Source organism: Bubalus bubalis, chromosome 2 (assembly GCF_019923935.1).
Source record: "Bubalus bubalis isolate 160015118507 breed Murrah chromosome 2, NDDB_SH_1, whole genome shotgun sequence".
NCBI lineage: Eukaryota > Metazoa > Chordata > Mammalia > Artiodactyla > Bovidae > Bubalus > Bubalus bubalis.
In genome coordinates, this window is record NC_059158.1 from 168,778,475 (window position 1) to 168,786,899 (window position 8,425).

The following is an 8,425-nucleotide window of genomic DNA, read 5'->3' on the forward strand; positions in this document are numbered from 1 at the left end:
GGTTTTGTTCTGATGGGCGGTAAATCTTTAATCCAATTTTTTGTGATGGGAGGGGTTGTGTTCCCTCCCTGTTGTTTGACCTGAGGCCAAACTATGGTGGAGGCAATGAAGATAATGGGGACCTCCTTCAAAAGGCCCCATGCAGGCCCTGCTACACTCAGTGCCCCAACCCTGCAGCAGGCCACCAGCAACCCACGCCTCTGCCAGAGTCTCCTGGACACTCACGGGTAAGTCTGGGTCAGTCTCTTGTGGGATCACTGCTCCTTTCTCCTGGTTCCTAGGGCACACAAGGTTTGCCAGCAAAAGTCCATCTAATCAGGGGTATGGTTTTTCTAGTAGTCATATATGGATGTGAGAGTTGGACTATAAAGAAAGCTGAGTGTCAAAGAATTGATGCTTTTGAACTGCGGTGTTGAAGAAGACTCTTGAGATTCCCCTGGACTGCAAAGAGATCCAACCAGTCCATCCTAAAGGAGATCAGTCCTGGGTGTTCATTGGAAGGACTGATGTTGAAGCTGAAACTCCAATACCTTGGCCACCTGATGCAAAGAACTAACTCATTTGAAAAGACCCTGATGCTGGGAAAGATTGAAGGCAGGAGGAGAAGGGGAAGACAGAGGATGAAATGGTTGGATGGCATCACTGACTCAATGGACATGAGTTTGAGCAATCTCTGGGAGTTGGTGATGGATAGGGAAGCCTGGCACGTTCCAGTCCCTGGAGTCACAAAGAGTTGGACACAATCAAGTGACTGAACTGAACTGAACTTCCAATAACCATAAATCTTATTTCATTTTATAACATTATACTACCACAAGGGGGGCATCCCAGGTGGCCCTAGGGGTAAAGAACCCACCTGCCAACACAGGAGAGAGAAGAGACACAGGTTTGATACCTGAGTCAGGAAGATCTTCTAGAGAAGGAAATGGCAACCCAGTCCAGTATTCTTACCTGGAAAATCCCAAGGACAGAGGAGCCTGGTGGACTACAGTCCATAGGGTCACAAAGAGTTGGACATGACTGAAGCAACTTAGCATGCACATACGTGCTACAGCAAGGACGTTTAAAATGATGTTAAATACAAGTGGTGATAAGGTAACATTTTCAGTCTCATAGGAAATTTTTAAATACTTCATCATTAAGTATGATATTTGCTATAGAATTTCCTAGATATTCTTTATTAGATTAGGAAGCAATCTTTTATTCCTAGTGTGTTAAGAGCTTTTCTGGGGAATATAAATGAATTTCTATACCTTTTCAGATGATTGCAAGGCTTTTCTTTTTATTGAGTTAATGTGAAAAATAACATTAGATTTTAAGGTGTTAAGCTGGCTTTGCATTTTGTGAATAATCACTTTGTCATGATGTATTGATATTTTTTTTATACATTGCTAGATGCAATTTACTCAGATCTTATGACATGATATTTAATTTCAGAATCAAATTTTTTTTATATGTAAAGTTTTATTCATATGTTTATTTATTTTAGGACTCTACTGCTGTTATGTTTCTCTGGGGATTTAAGCATTTTATCAAAGTTTTTTAACATATTGACATATAGTTGTCAATATTATGCTCAACTGTTTTAAATCACTTCTGTACGTATGTAGGTTAATATATCTTCTTTTATATTTCCAACACTAATAATTAAGCTATCACTTTCTCTCCATCCAAGCACTCTCTCCTCTCCCTTTTTTTCTATCTCCTTTCTTCTCTCTACTTCTTTTTGGATTAGCCTTTCCAGAGACTTATGAAATGTATTAGTATTTTTAAAATTTAATATTATGGATTTGTTAATTTTATTCATTGTGCATTTGTTTTCTTTACCAGTTTCTGCTCTTATCTTTATTTTTTTTCCTACTGTTTACATTCTTTGGGTTAATTTGCTCTTTTTTTTTTTTTTTCCCCCTAAGTTCTTGAGATGGCTACTTAGACCATTATTTTTTTTTTTTTAGCCTTCTTCTTTCTTATTTTATATCTGAGCCACCTTCCTCAGCATTGTTTAGTTGCATTCTACATCTTTCTAATAATTATTTATGCTAAACATTTTCTAAATTCCATTTAGTTAATCACTCAGTTGTGTCTGACTCTTTTTTAGCCCATGCACTGAAGCCCACCAGGTTCCTCTGTCCATGGGATTCTCCAGGCAAGAATACTGAAGTGGATTGTCATTTCCTTCTCCAGCAGATCTTCCTGACCCAGGAACCAAAACTTGGTCTTCTGCATTTCAGGCAGATTCTTCACTGTCTGAGCCACCAGGGAAGCCTCGCATTTAATTGCTTCTTCCAATCCAAAGATGTCTAGATGTGTATTTCTTAGGGTTCAAAGTTTGATGTTTTAAGATATCTTTTTAAAATTGATTTCCTAATTTTTCTGTGGCATGAAAATGTGCATACATGTTAAATCATTTCAGTCATGTCCGACTCTTTGCGACCCCATGTACTGTAGCCTGCCAGGTTCCTTTGTCCATGGGATTATCCAGGCATGAATACTGGAGAGGGTTGTCATTTCCTTCTCCAGGGGATCTTCCCAATGCTAGGATCTCTTACGTCTCCTGCAATGGCAAGCGTGTTATTTACCACTAGCTCCACCTGGGAAGCCCCAAAGTTGGAATTACTATAACATTCTATTGAGATTTATTTTATTGAGCATTATTGTATGATGTTGGTAAATATCACTTGTGCACTTGAAAATAATCTGTATTTCACACTATACAATTTCAATTGGTTTACATTTATGAATGGAGATGTTCAAATTTTAAATACCATTTCTTGATTTTCTTTTTCTACTTGAACTCCCAGTTACAGAGAGAGGTATGGTAAAATCTCCCAGTATAACACAAATTGGTCTATTGCTCCTTTTAGTTCTGTCAAATTTTATATATTTGCAGATTTGTAAATTTTAACATATGGTGAGGCTTTTTCTTTTCTTTTCTTTTTTTTTTTTTTGAGGCTTTTTCATAGTGTGCATAATAATTAAAATGAGTAATATCAGTAGTGAGAATTAATTATTGTCTTCAGCAATATGGAACTATTGGTAACCTGTACAAAATTAATTTTGCTGGAGTGATGAAAACTAAAGGCTAATAAAAGTGCAATCAAGAGAGGATGAAAGGAGACTTGATGAGACCAACTGCACCACAGCGGTGATTTGGCTGAGGGCGGCAAAGAGGGGTGCTCGGAAGTGGTCCTCGGCTTCCTCCCCTGGAGGCACAGAGAGCAGGGGTCTTGGCGAATGGCTTTCTTGCTGGTCACTTGTGGAATGAGTAGACCCACAGGGTCTGGGAGAGGGGCCGGCTCCCATCCCTGAGTTCCCAGGGACCCTGCTGCTTGCCTAGGCTGTGGGCGCGAGTGTGAGATTCTCTCCCTGCCTCCATCCCATCACCACCTGGGAGTCTGGATTCAGGATTTGTTCCTAGTCTCCAAGACTTTGATAACAAATTTATAGAAGCTTATGCTTATCTACAAATCTTGTTAGTTGAAGCTTTTTGATGACAAACTTCAAAACTACAGAGATGATGAACAGAGAAAGAAAACTTAAACCCTCAAAGAGACAACAAATAGCTTGGTAGAATCAATTAAACACTGCATTGTATTGCTGCAGATTGCTAAAAGCACTATGAATCCTGTGGATGCAATATATCAACCTGGTCCCTTGGAACCTGTGGTCAACACAGTGCCTTTCCAGACTGTCTTACCTCCAGAACCTACTCTGAGTTGTGTGATTCAGAGCAGCATCCATCTTCTGTACCAGTTGGACCAGTATTAGCAACCTTGGGACATCATCAGACTCCAACACCAAATAGTACAGACAGTGGCCACTCACCACCTAGTAGCAGTGTGACGTCTCCAAGCCATGTCAACTTGTCTCCAAACACAGTCCCAGAGTTCTCTTACTCTAGCAGTGAAGATGAATTCTATGATGCAGATGAATTCCTTCAGAGTGGCTCATCCCCAAAGCGCTTAATAGATCTGCCTGCATCTGCCTCAGTCTTGACACACAGTGGCTCAGGAAACAGTCTAAAATTCCTAGATACCACAAATCACTTAATTCTTCCATGTCCAATGGAACAAGCGATGCTGACCTTTTTGATTCACATGATTATAGAAATGACCAAGGGGAGGCAGAGTCGATGGAAAAGCACAAGAGTGTTATCATGCATCTGCTGTCACAAGTTAGACTTGGAATGGATCTTATGAAGGTAGTTCTTTCAACATTTATTTTTGAAAGAAGATCTCTTTTAGAAATGTACACAGACTTTTGCACATCCGGATCTACTTGTGAGTATTAGTGACCAGAAGGATGGCAGAGACTGAATGGTTCAGGTTGTGAAATGGTATTTCTCAGCCTTTCATGCAGGAAGGAGAGGATCAGTTGCCAAAAAGCCATACAACCCCATTTTGGGTGAAATCTTTCAGTGTCACTGGACATTATCAAATGATACTGAAGAGAATGTTGGGCTAGTTTCAGAAGGTCCAGTTCCCTGGGTTTCCAAGAATAGTGTAACATTCGTGGCTGAGCAGATTTCTCATTATCCACCCATTTCAGCCTTTTATGCTGAGTATTTTAATAAAAAGATACAATCCAATGCTCATATCTGGACCAAATCAAAATTCCTCAGGATGTCAACTGGGGTGCACAACATAGGGCAGGGCTGTGTCTCATGTCTAGAGCATGATGAATGTTACATTCTCACATTCCCCAATGTTTACAGCAGGTCTATCCTTACAGTACCCTGTGTGGAACTAGGTGGAGAATGCAATATTAGTTGTTCCAAATCTGGCTATAGTGCAAACATCATCTTCCACACTAAACCTTTCTATGGGGGCAAGAAGCACAAAATTACCACTGAAATTTTTTTCCCAAATGACAAGTCTTCCTGCTCAATTGAAGGGGAACGGAATGGTGTAATGTATGCAAAATACTCAACAGGGGGAAATACAGTTTTTATAGATACCAAGAAGTCGCATATAATCAAGAAGAAAGTGAGGAAGCTGGAAGATCAGAAAGAGTATGAATCCCACTGCCTTTGGAAGGATGTCACTTTCAACTTAAAAATCAGAGACATTGATGCAGCATCTGAAGCCAAGCATAGACTTGAAGAAAGACAAAGAGCAGAAGCCTGAGAAAGGAAGGAAAAGGAAATTCAATGGGAGACAAAGTTGTTTCATGAAGATGGAGAATTCTGGGTTTTTGATGAACCATTACTGAAATGTCTCGGTGCTGCCAAGCATTAGGTTGGGAAACACAAAGTTTGCTCCTGGTTCCAGGGCAGGAGGCATAATTAAGCAACAATCCTCCTCTGGGAGAACCTATTCACTCTCTTCTTATTGCAGTGGTTCCCGTCTCAGGGATACTGGACTTTCTGAGGCAGATGAACAATTAAAGTGAGCAAAGCTTCCCTTTTTCCTGTCTGTGGCAGTTACAATGTTGATTTTGGTCTTGAGAAAAACTTCAGGTTTTGAAAACAAGATGTCTGCTCCTTTTCCAAATCCCATGGTGTAAATCCCAGTCTTAAACTCTGCATTCCAGTACTGCTGTTGAGATATACAACATCTGTTTCCTAGTTCAAATAATCTTGGGTTCTATATATACATATATATAATATAGCTGACACCAGATTTTTCATAAATACTCCATTTACTGTAAATATCAGTTCCTCTGAGTTGTTTTAGAAAATTTAGCATAATGTATTAAAATCACGTGTTAGGAAATTTCATGGTCTCACCTACAATAACTTTTATTTTGAAATTGAACTATTATTTTATTAAATTGTATCTAACTCTGGACTACAGTTTAATTATATTCAATGCTTTTTTCATAAACTAATTTTTCCAACCTTAAAAAAAAAGAGAGAGGATGAAAGGAAACACATGGATATGGAGTTATAACAATTACATTCAAAGATTTGTTCATTCAGTAAGGGCGTAAAAATGTGATGGTGACCAGAGAAAAAATGAAATTAAGGGACATTGTGTGTGTGGATGTGTGTACTTAGGAAGTTCATAAGCATGTTTTTATGCAGGTGAGAATTTTATGCAGAGAGATATTTGAGGACTAATTTCGAAAGCAGGTTCCTGAGAGAATCTGGAACCAAGTTCAATGTTGAAGAGTTGATGCTTTAGGGGGAAGAAGAGAAAATGGACACACATATGAATAGATCAGTCAGTTTTGTGTTGGAAACACGTGGAAAGTTTCTCCTCACTGTTTCTGTTTTCTCTGTGAAATAAGAAGGATGGTCATCATCTGAGAATGAAGGGGGTAAAGGGTCTTGGGGATTGCAATTAGAGGAGCATGTGGAGTAGTTTTATGACATAGTGAGAGAATAAAGAAGTATGAAAATATAGTAGGATGGTAAGACATCAGTGAAGGCCTCTTTGAAGATGGTAGTTATGAGTGGGATTCGTTTTATGTCCCACAAATAGAAAACCCTGAACAGCAGAGGTTGTATATTCTAAATTAGCAGTGGGTCACAAGATTCTTTTCTCTTTTCTAGATGAAATTATGCTGTTTGGACGCTTGTCTGGGGTCATCTATTGCATGTCTCAATTTAGTGCCAATTGCTAGACCATCATTTTTGTGTCTATTGTAAATTTCCTGAAGATTTTGGAAACCAATTAATGCTCAATCCTAATTCTGAGTGTTGTAAAGTGTTGGTTTTTATTTTGTTTCTGTAGGCAGTCAGGAAGGACTGAGCAGGTGATTTTAACAGATGGCATTTTCGAACCGAAAGAAGTGAGAAGACTGATTTATTAGCCACCTGACAACACAGCCCTTTGTTGCTGTTTAGTCGCTAAGTCATGTCCGACTCTGCAACCCCATGGACGGTAGCTGTCTAGGCTCCTCTACCCATAGGATTCCCCTATGCAAAATAGTAGAGTAGATTGCCATTTCCTTCTCCAAGGGATCTTACCAACCCAGGGATCCAATCCCCATCTCCTGCTTTGGCAGGTGAATTCTTTACCACTGAGCCAGTAGGGAAGCCCTGGCACATTCCTAAGTTATACAAATGCATTTGTATTTTACAGAAATCTCACACACAGACCATCATTTTCTGTTTTGTAACTTTTTGCATCCTTTTCACTGAATGTTTAAATACCAATGGGATTGTGACTCTTCCAAAGCTGCTGTCCATGGACTCAGTTGGTATTTTTCTGCATCTCAGGGTCACCTAAAAGTCAGTGCTCCTTCATGATCAGATAGGTTTATTTTTGTGCTAACTTAAAGTGTCTGAAAACTAATTTATGTGATAGATTAAAGTGACCAAAAAACCCCAAAACACCTTAGGCACAGTCATTTCACTTAGTGCAACAGATTTCCAAAATAAAACAGCTTTTATTTCACCATACTATCCTCAGGAGAATCAGATACTGCTTGCCTGTTAAGTCCTTCACACATCATTAGTTCCCAAGCAAGAGGGTGATAAATCTCACAACAGAACTAGTTCAGTGCACATAGGAAAAAAAAAAGAAAAAAACAGAGCTGAAATGATAACTGATTTGAGCAAGACAGTAGGCACTGTTAAAAATACATACTAAGTTTATATACATATTTTGGTTAGTAAAGAAAAATGTAATCCATGTGAAAGCTGAAGGATATAAGCTCAAATATCACTTCATAACTCTCCTCCCTCACTTCACATCAAGTCCATCTTGGGGCCTTACTGTTGCAGGAAGGGGGACCCCTTCCAGAGCCCAAAACTGGGCTGTTGTCTAACACTCGGAAATGAATTGTCTGAGGAGACACATGTGCTGACAAAGCAAGAGATTTTATTGGGAAAGGGCACCCAGGTGGAGAGCAGTAGGGTAAGGGAACCCAGGAGAATTGCTCTTCCACGTGGCTCACAGTCTTGGGTTTTATGGTGATGGGATTAGTTTCCGAGTGGTCTTTGGCCAATCATTCTAATTCAGAGTCTTTCCTGGTGGTGCACACATCACTCAGCCAAGATGGATGCAGACGAGAGGGATTCTGGGAAGTGGACGGACACACAGGGTCTCCTTTTGACCTTTCCTGAACTCTTTCAGTTGGTGGTGGCTTATTAGTTCTGTATTCCTTACCAGGATCTCCTGTCATAAAAAAAAACTCATGCGAATGGGTACTAAAGGGCCTGACCAGTGTGGCAGTTTCAGTCAATGTGCTTCCCCTAACATAACTGTCAGCATTTCATCAGGACAAGCCTTTCTTTGTAGGTGTTTCATGAATTTAATACGCATACTGAGAAGCAAGCATGGTTGTTGTTTCAGTTGAGTTCAGTTCAGTCACTCAGTCATGTCCGACTCTGCAACCCCATGAATCACAGCACCCCAGGCCTCCCTGTCCATCACCAACTCCCAGAGTTCACTCAGACTCACGTCCATCGAGTCAGTGATGCCATCCAGCCAACTCATCCTGTGTCGTCCCCTTGTCCTCTTGCTCCCAATCCCTC

At 40.0% G+C, this 8,425-nt stretch overlaps 1 pseudogene; it reads left to right on the plus strand.

The window, feature by feature from the left end:
- Positions 1 to 3,522: 3,522 nt before the first annotated feature.
- On the plus strand, positions 3,523 to 5,519 carry LOC102392686 (annotated as a pseudogene).
- Positions 5,520 to 8,425: the final 2,906 nt, after the last annotated feature.